Genomic DNA, 14,716 nt, shown 5'->3' on the forward strand with positions numbered 1-14,716 from the left:
CCCCTCGAGAAAGTAGGCTGTGTGTTCAGGGGGATGGTGTGGAGATGGAGCCTTTCCTCCTGAGCCATCTAAAACCCAAGGGAATAAAAAGGGTCTCTCTGCCTATTAACCCCTGAGTCACAGCATGGTAGCAGGTAATGCTGACTCAGCCCTTGAGAGATGGATATTAATGTATACTCCAAATGAATCACCCTGTTTCTGGTTCTTACAGATTTTGAACCAAGGAATTAAAAGAATTCTTAACTGCTGCTGCTAAGTTCAGTATTAAATTTTTAAATAATTATTTTTTTGGAATAGCATATCTTTGAGCTGGTAAATTCATGTTTTGTCAATTGCATTTTCATAACAGGCTAAAGTGTCATCTGATGTGGCAGCATGTTAAGCTTCTATTATTTCTTGGGTTCCTTAATATATATAGTCTACAAAGTTACCGATTTTTAAATATATAATATATAAATTATGTTTAATTCTTTATAGCTCTTTAAAATGAGGTGATTGGTTTTGTGAAATCCACCATTATATCCCCATTTGATAGGTCAGGAAGTTGAGTCACTTACCCAAGGTCACACATCTGGTTAGTCTGGGAGCTGGAACTCAAACCTGGCTTCTGGCCAACCTCAAGGTCAGTCGTTGAACAACCAGGCTGTGAGGGAACAAGCCTAAGATCAGCCCTCCAGGGTTTACGTTACAGCCCATCCACCAGCTGGATCCTGGACTAGGGGACTTGTGACAGATGGCTCAGCCGAGGCACCAGGGGGCTCCCCAGGGAGTGAGCAACGGACTCTGCTGGAAAGGAGCCACACGTTCTCAATCCAAGTCTTTGCAGATGCCATTTCCTCGGCCTAGAACACCCTTTCCTGGCACTGCCCCTTCCCCCAGAAGAATGCTACCCACTCTTCAGGCCTCTGTTCAAATAGCTCCTCTTCTAAGAAAAGGAGATTCTTCCAAGCCCCGCCCTGCCATCCTTTTAAAGCTCCATGACCCTTCCGGCTAAGTCGGGAGCACCCCCTCCTCACTTTGATCCTACAGGAAGCTGTGTTTCCCCTTTCCTCGCCCTAACTCCTCGGCCTGTTTCCGCTGTCGCAGCCCTGACCCATTCTGGGCTGTCACTATCTGGTCCCCCACTGGCCTGTGAGTGAGGGGTCTGGGTCGCTTGGGTGTCCTAGCACAGGTCCTTTCACAGTAGAGGCAACTTAACCTCTGCAAACCGCTGGCGAGTGAGATGGGCAGAAATGACCTAGGGAGACCTCGTCCCACCTAAGATTAGGTGATGTTCCCTTCTCCCCATCGAGGTCATGTTTTGGGGGACGTCCAGCTCAGGTTGCTTCAGCGCGCCTTCCCCTTGTGTTTTGGAAAGCTCCGACCCCTGAGCCGCTTTCTCTCCGGAAATCAGCCTCCGCGAGAGGCGAGGACCACTTTGGAACATTCCCCGAAAGACAGCGCTTAGCGCCCCGCCCCCTTTCCCTGAGCTCTCCGGGAAGCTCCGCCCTGCGCTACCACCATCAGGCTCCCGGGCCCTCCAGGCTGCCTGGACCCGCCTGCGTAGGACCAAGAACAGCCCGCCCCCCAGCCCCGCCGCCGATCTGCTGCTCCCGGGGCCGGATGCTTCCACCGTCCTACGCAGGGCCATTCGCCGCCCCTGTTGCCTCTGTCTCTTTGGAAACGATCCTCCGACAAACAACCCGCCCCCCACCCCCAAACCCCAACCTCAACGCACCCCTCAAATCTCGGGCTTCTGCAAGGCCACATGGATCTCAGTGGATTCTTCCAGACCACGGTAGAATAGCACCCCCGTGTGGCCCTGCCGGTAGGGCCGGGTTAGTAGCTCTGCAGGAGAGACCCGCCAGACCTATGCTGATAGAATAAGTGTTTGCTTTTTTTAAATTGACCTAACGGTCATGAACAACATCATCCTTTAGGATCTGTCTCAGCCATTGTCTAGGGAAGTGCTCCTTGACTCCTCTTGTTACCAAACTCAGGGTTGGCTGCTGGCCGCTCAAAAACCAGAATTGTGGGGCAAGTGACAATAGAAAGGAAAGGTGTTTTAATAAGAAAAGTGGGCAATCTGGGGAGAAGGTGGACTCATGTCCTGAGACCAACTCCAAAGGAGTCTTCTCAGCCATGATAATTTTTAAAGGGAAATAAAAAGGAAGAATCTCAGTGAATCATTGACGCAAGAGGCTGGATTCTGCATCATTCTCCATTTCGTGCAGACTGGCTGACTCTTCAGATGTTATCTTATCCATGTGATCCGCCTGCAGGATTGCTAAGAGGGCTGGTGGCAGTAGAGAGCTAGTTGTTCTTTAACTACTAAATTCTTGTTCTTACTTCTTTCAATCTAGATCTTTATTTATCAATATCTGTATACATATCTATATCTATCTATATTTCTTTCTATCTATCCATTCTAGCCAGCTAGCTATCTATCTATCTAGCTATATAGAGAATGCTAATTGTTAAAACTTATGAATCCACATCATAAGAATGTGGATAGCCCTTGTACTTTTCTTGCAATTCTTGGACATGTTTAGAAATTTTGAAAATAAAAAGTTGGAGGCAGGGGGAAGGATCTACTTTGGAGGTAAGCACGACCCATTGATGGTTGGCTCTGCATGAGGAGGGGCAGGTGCCCTCTATGTTGCCCAAGATCCTGGCTTGAGTTCCTCTGTGGAGGGTGGAGCTCTGACCTGAGGTGGGGAAGACTGTAGGGGTGGAGGAGGACAGGTATGAGGGGGGAAATTGACAGTTCAGGTAAAATCTACTTGGTGTCAGTCAGAGGCTTGTCAAGAAGACAGAGACCAAACGAGGTATTTCAGTAGAGGTAACTGAACATAGGGCTCAGGCTAAACAGACCTACTTTGACCTCCAGAAATCAGTTTGTCCTGAAGATGTTGGAATGTGGGGCTGGAACTCTGAGGAGAGGGCTGGGCCTGGCCCAGACACCAGAGACCCCAGGGATGTATTCATTGGAAGACAGGTGGCTGAAGACAAGGCCCTCTCTGTGTACATCTGTTCAGGTCAGCTACAGTTGAGTGATGAATAGCACAGGCCTGTAGGGGATTGGGAGTCCCTGAGGCCTTCTGTCCACAATGTTAAAACTTGTGGACAAGTTTCATAATAATACCAGCGCAGTCAGACTTCATAATAATACCAGGATGTCATTGGAGGATGGGTATTGCTCAATGGTAGAGTGCACACTTAGCATGCATGGGGTCCTGGGTTTAATCCCCAGTATCTCCATTAAGAATTATGACAATACCAGGGTGGTTTTTTGCCTAGTTCACTCTCATTGTCTCATGAGTGTACAGTGGAGTTTTCCAGAGGCTCAATGACATGTGATGATGTCATTGCTCTGCCAGCTAATGAAATGTGTGCTTGTGGATTCTTGTATTTTCAAAGTATCAGCTCTAAGTTCTAATACGGTAAATATCAACAGTTATAGCCCACATAAATAAGAGCCCCTTGGGGTCCTCAATATTTTTAAGAGTGTCAAAGGGTCCTGACATCAAAAATTTCCAGAACAGCTACCCACAGCAACCCTCTTCCAAGTCACTGTGACAATCACTAAATATCCCACACATTTCCAAAGGGCCCCCAGGCACCGCACCAGGGTAGGAATCCCAGCCGCCAGCTGCTGAGAGCCAGCTGCAATCTCTGTCTTTCAGGTTTCTGTAAGAGGATGCTGAATTGGATTTTTCCCAGGACCTCCAGAATTGGTACTAGGCCTAAAGTTGGGGACAAAGCAGCCAACTGCCCCACAGCCTAAGTTCAAGGTCACCATGATTGGAACCATCCACCTACCCAAAAAACTCATCGAGAGGACAGAGGTTTAGCCTGACTTCTACCATGCCCCCCAGGAAAGAGTGGAGAATGGAAAGAAAGTCCCAGCCTGTTTGGGAGGAAATGAGAGGGCAGAGTCCTCGGGAAAAGCAGCTAGACCTTCCTTCCCCCATGAACTTTAAATCAGGTTTCGGTTGAAGTTTTTTTCCCCTCAAATACTTGTTATGAAAAAGTGGAAATCTATGGAAAAGTTGAGAAGATGCTACAATGAACTCCCACATACCCTCCACCCAGAATCAGCAGTCGTTAACATATGCTGTTTCCCTTCTCTCTCTGAATACCACACCTCGCACACATGTGAATATTTGCCCAACCATCTCGAGTCTTGGCTTCTAAATACTTCAGCACTTATCCTCTAAGAATGAGGCCATTCTCCTACAGAACCACACCATTATCACACCTAAGAAACCAGAGCAATCATCCCATAAAATTATCTAGTGTCCAAGTTTAAAAATGAACAAAACTGAGAGAAACAGAGAATCTGGTGAAATTGTCATTAAGGTTCCCTGTAGCCTTTATTCGGCAGGATAAAAGGAAATTTACAGATAGCAGGTGGGTGCAGTCACTAAAAAACAAAAGGAAACTATCATGTTTTTGATCCCAAGGAGTTAAGACTTCTCAATAAATTATTTCCATTTAGAATTGGGATTTGGTGGCTGTGACCCAGGTGGATCGTATTGAGCACTGATTGTACAGTGGTGGGATTTATTACAGGGACCAGATTGTAATTGCCAAAGATGGCTGCAATAACATTTCCCATCCCACAGACTTTTCTAGAACCCTGATATCCTTCCGGTTAAGAAGCAGAGTTTGTGTGCCCTCTCTTTGGATCTGAGCAGGCTTCTGAGTTGCTTACAACTAATTGTGACAGAGGTGATGCTGCATGATCCCCAAAGTTAGATCAGAAGAAGTGAGGTTGATTCTGCCTCTTGTGTGAAACACTGACACTAGGGACCAGAAGAGCTGCCATGCATGAAGTCTGACTGCCCTGAGGCCACCTGAGAAAGCCCAGACCAGACCACGTGGAGAGACCACATGGAGAAGCCCTGAGACTACCAGGAGAAGGAACTGTCCACCTGCCCCCAGCTGCATCACTGTCCCAGCTTCGGCCACCAACTAATAACATCCATATGAGATCCCAAGCCAAAACTGCCCAGTTGGATCCTTCCCAGAAATCTGACCACAGACATGGTGAGAGATAGAAGGCTGACTGTCGTTGTTTTAAGCCACCATGTTTTGGAGAGATTTGCTACCCAGCAATAGTAACTAGAAAGAGAGTAGAGTACAGAAAATAAAGAGCTTGCAGAGAACTATAGCCTGGAGAGCTGAGAATAATTATCTAACGATAATAACAGTAGCTAACATTTGAGCGCTTTCAGTATATGAGCACCATTCCAAATGCTCTTCATAAATCAACTCATTTAGTCCTCACAGCAACCCTAGGAGGTGTTAATCAGTATCTCCGTTTTATGGGAAACAGGGCAGAGCGGGGAGCAGCGATTGGATAAAAATGGGATTTGAGCCCTGGTTGTGACGTCAGTAGGGGCGTTACCAGTGAGGAACATGTGACTTGACTCAGCCAATTTGTACATTCGGGTTCACCCCAGGCCACAGTGATTGGCTCTGGCAAGGGCATGTGACCTTAGCCTGCCAATCAGAGTCAGCCTTATTACTTTGGTGTGGAAATCTGAAGCAAAGGGGCTCTCCTTTACCTGTGGCATATGAAAGAGGTTCCCTGTGGCTCTAAGGCTGCTGGCAGCCTTCTTGGGAGCTACCACTGGAAAGGATGGAGCAGAGGAATAAAAAGAAATGAGGTCCTTGGTAACATTGCTGAACGGCTGTGTCAGCTTTAGCTGAAGCCAGCCAAGTGTGGAATTCCCAGTTACAAATTTCCTTTACAGTTTAAGCCATCTGAGTCAGCTTTTCTGTTACTTGCATCAAAAACTACTCAAAATACTTAACAACCAGTACTTTGGGCACTGAGCCATCAGAATGGTTTATTGCTGTGCCTTATATTAAGGCTTTTTCTTCTTCTTCTTCGCTGCTGCTGCCTTGTGAGGAGGTCTGGGAAGTCCCCAGGGGGAGGGTCCAGGGCAGTTGGAGTGGTCATGGTGAGGAAAATGTGCAGATCTTGAGACAGCATGATTTACCATCCAATACAGAAATATTTTAGTATATCAGCAATCAACATAACAAGATAGCTTGTCCGAGCTCTGAAATTAATAAACAGAAGCCTCATTTAAAATGAAGTTGGGGAGCAGGTTATATAGCTCAGTGGTAGAGCGCATGCTTAGTAGGCACAAGGTCCTGGGTTCAATCCCCAGTACCTCCATTAAAAAATAAATAAATAAACTTAATTACCAATCCCCCACACCATGTAATAAAGTAAAACAAAATTTAAAAAAGTTAAAATGGGAGGCCAGAAGGGGGAGTTCTCATGCATTTCCTCTCTAGGGCAATTACAGTCTCAGACATGACAGGAAGAGATACTTTTTCATTTCCAACAGGATGAAGGTTACTGCTCTACTGCCCAGCGAGAGGAAGGAAGAATTTCTTCTTGCCTAGCAACAGCTCAGCCTGTAAGAGACTTACAACTTGGCCATTGAAAAGCCAGTAAACTTCAAGCTCCTAGTTTCCTACAATGGACTCTATTTATAACAGCCCCTCCCAACTTCCCTTGCTCCTCTATAAAAGAACTGTTCCTCTCCTTTGTTGTCCCCATTTGCCTGTGGTTTGCCATAGGTCTATGTCCCAAGTTGTAATTCTCTGCTGTTCCCAAACTCATTTTCCTGGTAAAATAGTTGGCTGTTTTATTGTTTTAGGTCCACAAAGCTGAATATTAGCTTTACTTGCTGACTGACATAACTCCCTTTTGACATGAGTTAGTGTGAATGGATTTCTGTTTCCTGCAACTGGAAAAAAAAAATCCTCTTATGAACCCGAGTCATGAATCAAACCTTTAGGAAATAACAAATAGCGGTGAAATCTCACTTTATCCGTATGAGGTCATTTCAGCTTCGGGTCAGGCAGAAACACTGTGGAGATTTTGACTGTGAGCTGCCAAGGGGTCCACACCCTTTGGCCCAGCAATCCCGCCTCTGGGACCCACAAGGATGTGCATCGCGGCATTATTTATAATGGGAGGAAATTGGAAACAGCTTCAATGTCTGGCAACACTGCCCTGTTGAGTAAACACCATGCAAACATTAGAGATTGTGTTTACACGATGATGTTTTAACAAGGGAACAGCTTACGTTTTAAGAAGGGAAAAAGCAGGACTGTATAAACAATTTGCTCACACAGTTATGTAAAACACACACACACACACACACACACACACATATTTTTAAAGCCCAAATAAAATAGAAAAGGCTGAAAGGAAATATATCAAAATGTTGACTGCAATAGTGATGTGGGGTTGGGGAAAAAAGGGGAGACGGGTATCCTTCTAGTCTTCTGTATTTTCCAAATTGTTTTTAACAACCAGTGAACTCTTTTTTATTTTTAAAAATTTTAACTTAGATCATGAACATTTCCAGACAGATACCAAAAGCAGAGAGAAAATAAACCTATATGGGCCCATCATGTAGCTTCAAGAACCATCAACATTTTGCCATTTCATCTTCTTTCCCCTCCCCATTGTTGGGGAGTACTTAAAAAAAAAAAGTCATGTACATCATGATCATTCTTTTTTTTTCTTTTTAAAAAATTTTTTGAGGGGGAGGTAATTAGGTTTATTTATTTATTTATTTAAAATTGAGGTACTGGGGCTTGAACCCAGGACCTCGTGCATGTTAAGCACTCGCTCCACCACTGAGCTGTACCCTCCTCCTATGATCATTCTTAAATACCACAAAGAGCATCAAAGTAAGGGGTTGGAGGTTCATCTCCTTATATAACTACAATGCCTTATCACATCTAACAAAATTAACACATTTCTTAATATCATCTAATAACCAGCCCTTATTTAAGTTTCCCCTAATTTGTCTCAAAAACGTCTTTTTACAGTTGTTCTGTTTGAATTGGAATCCAGACAAAGTATAGTCACTGTCTTTTTTTTTTTTAACATTCTTACAAGTAGTAAAAATCATGGGTGTGTGTCTGTATTGTACATAGTTTTATGAGTTTTGACAAATGCCTAGTCATATAACCACCACTGCAAGCAGGATTCAGGGCAGTTTTGTCACTCCAAAAATTCCCTCAGGCTTTATAATCAAGTGTGTTTGCTTTTATGTTTCTATATTTTTTTTTCTAAAAGGAGAAAAAGCAATAATCAGGTGGTTTAAGCCCTGAGGTTATTTAAGATTTTGAAGAGCAGAGTTAGGTAGGGGAGCTGGGCTCCAGTCCTGCTCTCCGGCTTGGGGTCTTCCTCTCTTGGAGCCTCAGTTGCCACATCTGTAAGGTGGGTGCAGTGAGGACCCAGTGAGTAAGGAAGGGTGCCCAGGAAGCTCTCAGTGAGGGCAGTGGTTGGTCTCACCTGCCCCTCCTTCTTCATTCACAGCCCCCCCACGCCCCCAGCACTCATTCCACCTGTCCTGCTCCCTCACAGCCATTTCAGCCAATGTGACACTAAGTTCTGTGGTTTCTTCTTTCCAAGAGAATTGACTTCATCTTCCTCCGAGCCTGGAGTCCTCAGGGCCTGTCCCACCTAGACCTCTCACCTTCCCTTGTGTCACTGGGCCCCCTTAGCACCCTGCCCCCGAACATCACCAAAATGTCACCACACCCTCTGGGGCATTGTGGGACATCACAGAGGCCTGCCAAGTACTTCCATTTCCAATAGGACAAGATTACTTCCGTTAACAATCAGGATCTCAAATGAGCAATATTAATGGCCAGAAAAGAAATGCAAAGGCTGAACTGTTCTTGAACCTCATATATATAAAATCATGCCAGTAAAAAAGAATTTAAAAATAAACAACACAGTACAAAAAAAAAAAAAAAGAAGCACTACTATTTGTTCAAAGTTTATTGAAAGATTCAGAGTTGGAACTTAGGTCCTTTGGTTACAGTCTGATGTAATAAAACTTTATGTAAATAATTTGGGGGGTTCTTGAGGAGAGAGAGATTGGGAGGGAGGGAGAAAGAGAAAGAGAGACACAGAGAGAGAGTGAGCTTGGAAATAGGATGTATTTCTAATGGCTACTTTACAGGAAGGCTCAGCGCTGAGTCCCACCTCCTAGATACAGGGTCCTGAGCACTTGCGGGGTGGCCTGCAAAGCGCCCGCTGCCCCAGTACTTAGGGCAAGGGCACGCGAAACACTTCCCACTGCCCCTGCTGAGGATCCAGAAGTCTCATGCTTCCTGCTCCCCACCATCCCCCACCAACCACACATCCCCTCCACACAGCACCCCGCCCCGGCCCCTGCCCGCTCCCCGCCTGAGTTCTGAGTACGAAGATGTCTTAGTAAGCTGGAGAAAGGAACTGGGGCGGCGGGGCAGGGTATGCAGAGAGAAAAGCGCCTTGTGTTGGGAGAGAGGGATCTGAGGGCTGGGAATGTCTTGTTGCTTAAGCTGGGTGGTGGGAACACGGAATTTCATTCCGTTTTATTTTGTTTTTTCTTTAATCTATTTACTGAAGTAGACACACATGCAAAACAGTACAATCCGTAAGTGTACATTGGGGTGAATTTTCACCAACTGAACACACCTCTGTCACCAGCTCCCAGATCAAGAAACATTTGCAGCTGCCCCACTCCCCCACCCCTACCTGGATCCTTTCAATTCATCTGCCCTCCTATTAGGGTCACCCTCATTCTGACTTCTGACGGCCTAGACTGGTTTTTCCTGTTTTGAATTTTACGTAAATGGATTCAGAAAATAAATTATCTTGAGTGTCTGGCTTTTCCCACCCAACACAGTGTGAGACACCTTCCTGTAATCGTGAGTAGTTAACGGGTTATTCTCATTGCAGATCCCATTGTGTAGCTGTACCTGGTTTATTTATCCATTCTCCGCTGGTGGTGCGGGAGTGAGCCAAGTGGAAAGAGGCCCCCAGGCAGAGGGAACAGCAAGTGCAAAGGTCCTGAGGTGGGAACGTGTCTGTTATTTTAAAGAAACAACAAGGAGTTGCGTGTGCCTGGAGAGGACTGAGCAAGGCGAGAGAGGGGATGAAAACAGAAGCAGGTGGTGCCGAGTCCTAGGGGCTACAGTGGGGACTCTGGCTTTTACTCTGAGTCAGATGGAGCCATGGGAAGGTTCTGAGCAGGGGAGGGACTGGATCTGACTTGGGTGTTGAGTCTCTCTAGCTGCGTGAGAAAGTGACTCCGAGGGCAAAGGCGGGAGCAGGAAGCCCAGGGAGGAGGGTGGGACACGGGTGGAAGCAGGGGATGTGGCCAGAAGTGTTTAGACTCAGAATGCACTTTTTCTTAGTGTGATTAGTGATATTTTACCCACTCCAGCCATCTGTCTTTGTGATTTTATTGTCCCCATTATTTCTACGCTTCCCCTACCCCACCCCCTCATTCAGGCTCCTCTGAAGTGATTACATTTTTTTGTTTGTTTTGTCTTATGTTTTCTGACTCTTTTCCTTATACTAATTTTGAATCTATACACCATTTCTATTCTTTTAGTGGTAGTCCTTGAAATGTTACCAGGCACACTGCAGAAAGTCAGGTCTGAAGTTTAATGAAAAGTTTAATCATCAGACCAAACACTATCTGGATCATAGAGCACTTTATCTTTCTCTCCCAAATCTACTTATATTCATATTGTTGTCCAGAATTTTAGATCTCTCATTTCTCAAAAAAAAAAAGTTTAACCTTTTTTTTAAGATAATTTCAAATTTATAAAAAAAATTTGCAAAACTAAGAATAGTATAAAGAACATTTGTATACTTTTCACTCAGAGTCTCTTTTTTTTTGCAGGGAGAGAGGTAATTAGGTTTGTTTATTTGTTTATTTAATGGAGGTACTGGGGCTTGAACCCAGGACCTTGTGCATGCTAAGCACTTGCTCTACCACTGGGCTATACCCCCACCCCCCAGATTCACCTATTGTTAACATTTTTACCCTCTTTGACATTTGCTCTATTCCGTGATTTTTTTTTTCTGTATAATTTGAAGCTAAGATACACACACCATGGCCTTTTATTCCTAAATAGTTCAGTGTGCATTTCCTAAGAATATCAATATTCTCTTACACAACCACAGTACAATGACCAACGTTAGTAAATTTATCCCTAATTTGCAAAATTTTCCTAATCTACTATTTGTATTCCCATTTTGTCATTGACCCCATAATGTTCTAATTTATAGCATGATCTTCCTCCAAGACAGGATAGGACATCTTTTATAGGTAGAGTTGACAGAATTTACTGATAGATTTGATGTAGGATGTGAAGGAAAATGTGAAATTACTGAAACATTCTGGGGATTCACTGGACCCAGAGGCACAGATGGTATATGTCAGGAACAGTCTCTCTGTTCATTTCCTAGCCCTACTTTCCCCTGTGTTGGCTTCATTTTCAGACTAGCTCTTCTCTTCTGGAAGTCCCCAATGCGCCAGGCCTATGTTCTTCCAGCCCAGTAAGCCTAGGAGGCCCCTCCCCCAGCAATAGTTCCAGGGCTGACTCTCATTCCTTGAGCTCCAGGACATGCGCAACACTGAGCCAACTACAAAAGCCAAGCGGAAGGATTCACTCATTGGCCAGGCGTGGAGTCTTCCAGTGGGGTCAACCCTATGGACTCAGACTGAAGAAGGCCGTTGTCCCAAAGACAGAGACTGCAGGAATGGGGTATAGCTCAGTGATAGGGTACATGTTTAGCATGCCCAAGGTCCTGGGTTCAATCCCCAGCACCACCATTTTAAAAAATGCGTTTTTTACGGTTTTACTACGCTTTTTAATGTTCATGTGAGAGAATAGATAGTCCAATAAAATGCATCTGCCAATAATGAAAAATTAATTGTTCACTAGTTAAAAGCAAAATCCACCTATCTCCTAAGGAGCACACTTTTTACACGTCTCATTATCCATATTTGACACAAAACATTCAGAAATAGAACACAAAAACATAGATTAAAATATCTCATTTTTCAAATTAGAACTACTTTCAGGTAACTGCGGTAATAGAGATAAAGAAAAATGTGAAATTACAATACATCTAGAGAGTGATGACTTAACGCAAGGTGTAGGCTTGTCTCAAAGGTATCACAGGACTCACAGGACACGCTTCCCAAAAGGGTTTTTGACGTAAATCGTTTTCTATGCTTTGAGAAGGAAAGATCTCTGCATTCAATACAAGTGGCTTCACAACTCTCAGCTTTTACCTTAAAGCAGCTTCAACATTTAACTTGAAGGAGGGCCCGCGCCCAACACACTCTTGCAGACGCAGGCAGGAAACTCAGCTTCTGTGGACGGATCGCATCGCAGTACCTACCCACCGGACCAGCCTTGGGGGCGGGGCCAAATTTTTTTTTAAAGGGAGAGAATGAGTGCTGAGCATACAAAACAATATCTAGTAAAGATCTGTATTACTTGGGGTAGTGTTTCTCAAAATGTGGTCCCTAGATCAGCAGCAGACCCTGGGAACTTACTTGAAATACGAATTCTAGCTTTACTCCAGGCTTTCTGGGGGTGGAGCCCAGCAATCTGCCCTTTAACAAGCCCTCCAGGTGATTCTGGTGCCCTTGTTTAAGGATTTAAGCTAAGTCCCTATATCAAAGAGACTTCAAAATATGATGACCTAAACAAAAAAGCAAGTTTATTTTCACATAACACTCTCTCATAATACCCATAATACTCATAATAGAGGTGAAATGATCCAGGCTGGCAATGTAGTGATCCCTGGACCCAAGCTCTCTCCACTTTGACCCTCAGCTGTTCTGTAGGATTATTTTGAAGCAATTCCCAACTATCATATTACTTCACTTCATTATTTTTTTTAACAGTTCAGAAAATGGACTCAGGAAACAAAGTACCTAGTTTCATTCCAGACCTTGCCGCTTGGTAGTTATGTGATTTTGGGTAAGTTTCCTTACCTCTCTGTGCTTCAAATGAGGAAAATGGAGATGATAACATCACCTATTTTACAGGGCTGATGTGACGTATATAAAGCAGCATAGTGCTTAGTACATAAGATGCGCTATTTATGTATTAGCGATGATGATGATGATGATGATGACGCCGACGACGACGACGTTGATGAAAATAAGGTTGACGAAGGCGACGATGATGACTCCAGCTAGCCGACCAAAGACTGGAATCTGCAGTCGATGCTCGCTGATGACTGTATGAGCATCGGCCACTAGGGGGCGCGGGCGGCTTGGGATGCGCTTGCTCGGTGACCGTCAGGGGGCGCTGCGGCGCTTGTCTCGCGAGCTCGGTAACCGTCTGGACTATTTCCCTCTGGACATTCCAGAGGAGAACGCGTTGGTCCAGAGGCACGTGCCAAGGGCCCCACAGCGCTGGGGCTAGAGCTTGGTGCGGGGAATGTAGGCAGGAAAAAGCTAGATCTTTGGCACACCCTCCAGGCCCAGTGGGGCTTGAGAGGGATGTTTGGGGCTCTACAACCCCACATCCAGGATGCTGAAATTCCATCTCGAAGTTTTTCACCGCTCTTGTCCATCCCATTCCCCATTCCTGGGACATTTATACAGCAAGGTGGTCGTGGAGGGTCGTGGAGGATGCCCAAGGGCTCTGCCCAGGCACAGGCACTTTAGGGAATGCGAGTGTTTAGGAATTGCCTACGAGATTTGTGTGTTTTTCTTCTGTGAATGTCCAAAGCTTTCAACAAATTCTCAAAGGGATCTAGAACCCTGAGCAGAGACTGTTCAGAACTCTATTGCTTCCTCTAGGAAGCCTTCCCTGATATTCTCTCAGATTGAGTCAGGTGCCTCTTCTGGGCACCCACAACCTCTGATCTTCCCTATCCTAGCCCTGACCCCTTTTCTGTACCTCCCCAGTTCCAGCACAAATTGTCACGTCTGGCAATGTGTCTGTATCCCTCACTGGAGCTCCATGAGGGCAGGGACCAGGGATTTCTTGGGAACAAAAAATGTCACCAGCATTGTCCAGCACAGGGACTGACATACCAAAAATAAAGGGAGGGGGCATTTAAAAGATATTTGCCATCCTTACCTGTAGGCCTTTGCGGATACTGTTCCCTCCACCTAGAACATTCTCCTCCACTGCTTCCTTCGTGGCTCATTTCCCCACATCGTTGAGGTCTTAGTTCAGACATCTCCTCCAAGACCCCTCCAGAGCTCCCACCCCTTAGGGCTAGGTTAAAGTTTGTGTTCCCAACACTTGTTTATTACAAAGCAGATGTTATATAGAAAGTACTTGTTGAATGAAGGAATGACAGGTCAGTGTTTGAGTCAGCCTCCCTGTATCAGCTGGATCGTCACTTCCTGACCTCCCTTTGTAGAATTTTTCTTTTTAACTGCTTTATTGAGTGACAATTCATATACCATACAACTCACTCATTTCAAGTGTATAACTTAGTGGTTTTTAGTACAAAGTTGTGCAACCATCGTTCCCTTTGTGGAGCTTTGTGCCCCTAGCAGACTGACACCCCTCCCTGCCCAGGGCCCTGTGCTAGCTGTTTCTCACTGTCCTGTTGAAAGAGGGTCTGGCGTCCTCCATCACCCTGGGAGGGAGATCAGGTGAAGAACAAGATGTAGCTGTTTGCCGTCAACACCCGGCCAGCCCCAGGTCTCAGTATTTCCAGGGAGGCTCAATCACTGAGCCCTTGCCATGTGCCAGGTGACATTCTCAGCATTTGACATACAGAATGATTCATGTAGCTGCCACCAGCACTTCTGGAGAGCAGGCACTATTTGTGTGATCCTCCATGTGGCACCAGTGAGAAAGTGACCCTCCCCAAAGCTCGGGGGGGTTGAGTCAAGGAGCGCCCATTCCCCATTTACACAACTTG

This window comes from Vicugna pacos, chromosome 9, assembly GCF_048564905.1.
Source record: "Vicugna pacos chromosome 9, VicPac4, whole genome shotgun sequence".
NCBI lineage: Eukaryota > Metazoa > Chordata > Mammalia > Artiodactyla > Camelidae > Vicugna > Vicugna pacos.